Below are 2,843 nucleotides of genomic sequence, written 5' to 3'. Positions count from 1 at the left end.
CTGGGAGATGTTTGGTTTTTGTGGTATATGTGGCAGTGTCTCCAGGTGTGAGAAGTGTAGAAAGCAAATAAAACATGATGGACAAAAAAGCCAGAATGCTCAAGATCAATGGGACTCTAAGGAATCATCCTGTCATGATCCCCCCAAGCCTTCAACAATTCATTATCTTTGAAATTTCAGGAATTTGTCACACAGAACCAATTAAACAGATCACACAGAATTTGTTAAATATCAACTCTCCCTTGCCCTCTGCCCCCAGCATACTCCCTTAGAGTAGTACAGGCAGGGGAGACCTAACTATTGGGAGGAATCCATAACACTTTTTAAAGGTAGAAATCTGACTAATATGAAAGGGTTCCCTCTTTTAAGGGTTTCAGGAAACTAGACACTGCAACTTTATTAGTATTGCCAACATTTGTTTGGAGCAAATTCAGCTCCAGGAGCTGCACAGTTGAAAGTAGGATGGGTTCTACTAATTGCCCCAATTCCTTCCATCTTAGCAGCTGGCCAAAGCTTTCATTTGTTGGTGGCGTCAATACCAATGTTCCATTGGGCATCATGATGGCAGGTCCTGGAGGAGCTGGGGTACCAGCTGGCACAGGAGCAGGGGGCATGGTGCCTCTGTTGTTTGTTCCCATAGCACCTCCCATAGCAATCTGGCGCATCCATATCTCTTTTTCTCATGCATCAGGGAAGTTTCCCTTGAATCCTTCCTGCTATCGCAGCATCATCTCTCCTTGTTGCCACAGCATTTCTTCTTCACAGTGGCTATGCTCCTCTTCCTGCTAGAGATCCAGTTGCTTCCTTTTTGGACCCCTTGTTTATACAGCTCTTCCATTCTCCGAAGTTCTTGGCATCTCATCAAATCCTGCCTCATCAGGATAACCTGGCACTCATGGCGAGCAGCCTCTATCTCCATCTCCAGCGTCTCACGGGCTTCCTTGATGTTGTGGTCTACTAGATCCTGCTGCTGCTTCTCCATTTCAATAAATGTCCTCCAGCACATGGCATATTCATATTTGAAGAAGCCAGGCTGTGCAAATCCAGGTGGCTTCTCTTGCTTCTTGTGAAATAGTTGGTTCTTTATAACAAGCTTTTCTGGAAGTCCTTCTTCATCATCTAACTGGTTCACAGGCTCTGCAGTCATAGGCTGAGGAAATGTGGTTAGTAGAAAATACCCTTCACTGCATCTGTCCAGAACTTTCCATGTGGCTGACTTCCTTGATAACTCAACAATGCCTTTTCCTGAGGGTCTTCCTCGATCATCCATAATGACTACAGCCCTTTCCACATGGCCAAACACAGAAAGGGCTTCTCCAGTAGTTAGTTGGACACCTACTGAGGAAAGTTTCTGACTGTAAGGCATGCACTATGGCAGGCAAAGCGCATGCTCAGTTGTTTTCCACAGAGAGGCATATTATCCAGCTCCACTTTGGCAATCTCTGCAAGGGTTTGTGTTTCCAAGTGGATAAAGCCAAAGCCTTTGTCCTTACAAATGAAAACTTCTCCTGCTTTCCCATATTTCTCAGTTTCCTCAGTTCCTCCTCGTTCAAATCAGGGTGAAAATTGCCCACAAAGAGGTGGCTACATTTGGTAAATGTCTTCTCTCCTTGTTTTCTAAAATTCTTCAACTCAATAGTCAAACCTTCATTTTGGTTACTGGCCTGTTGACTATTTGCAATTATTCGTGGCTGCTGCTGCTGCTGCTGGTGCTGCTGTTGCTGCTGCTGCTATTGCTACTGTTACTGCTTCTGATGCTGCTGGTCGTGATGCTGATGATTCTTCCTTGGAGTATGTTTCTGCCTTTTCAAGTTAAAGGTCTTATTGCTCTGCATTTTTAGACCCTCAATTTGAATACAGAAAAGTGCTCCAGTCCTAAATTCAGCTTCACCAATACCAACGATCCTTTCTGCAGAGTAACAGTGACACTACCCAGGCTCCACTGTCCAGAGAAAAGAGTTATCTTTTATTCCTAGTAATTGTTTACTATCATGAGAACTATTTCTTGGTTCATATTTTTGTCTATATTAACCTAATCAAATACTCTGAATACTCTGAATTGATCACCCATTCATACATATGATGCACTACATTCTGGCCTCTTAGTTGGACTCTCAATTTAATTTTAATTTTGAATATTATTTTAAAATATTCAACTTAATTTTTAATTAATTAATATTTAGTTAATTTTCTGAATATTGTTTAATTTTAATTGTTGTTTTATAATATATACTGTTTCTTTGACTTACAATCTACTTATAAGACAGGGTAAGATATTTTCTCCTAGTATTAGAAACTTTATTTTATTTGTTTATTTTTTTAAATTTCTTTATTTTATTTTATTGAGAAACAAATAGCAATGAGACAGTTTCAAAACTGACTAATAGGAGAGTTTCAATAATTAATACATTGTACGTTGTTATCTTCTTAGTGACTATCCATATTTCAAGATGCAGATAGGAAAACCTGTCCAAGCACTATTAGTACAACTCTTTCTTCTCATTAAATTAAGCAAAAATAACTGTATATCTACTAGAGTATATCCTAACTATTCTGTATATACAGATACAAAATGGCCTTCCTTTGTATACCTTTTGTTTAGTTCAGTCAGAGATGGGTATTCCATTGGCATCTAAATACTATAGGTGCGTGAATTCAGCGAAACAATCTAGCACCATCCAGCAGTCCACAATAGTAGTGTGTTTTCCACAGAAGCTGTTGACTTAAGCCTTTCACAGCTCAGCATATTATTATAGTTTTACTTTATATACCTCATTTTTATACTTTTTGGCAGGATGGTTTAGACCAAGATAAAGCAAGACCTATATAATAAGAAATGTAAC

General features: G+C 39.5%; 1 pseudogene; it reads right to left on the bottom strand.

Moving 5' to 3' along the window:
* Nucleotides 1-399: 399 nt before the first annotated feature.
* On the bottom strand, nucleotides 400-1,835 carry LOC101573073 (annotated as a pseudogene).
* Between the last annotated feature and the right edge of the window lie 1,008 nt (nucleotides 1,836-2,843).

Source organism: Octodon degus, unplaced genomic scaffold (assembly GCF_000260255.1).
Source record: "Octodon degus isolate 3935 unplaced genomic scaffold, OctDeg1.0 scaffold00514, whole genome shotgun sequence".
Lineage (NCBI taxonomy): Eukaryota > Metazoa > Chordata > Mammalia > Rodentia > Octodontidae > Octodon > Octodon degus.
Note: the sequence above shows the minus strand (reverse complement) of the source record. Positions and strands in the feature narration are given on the sequence as shown.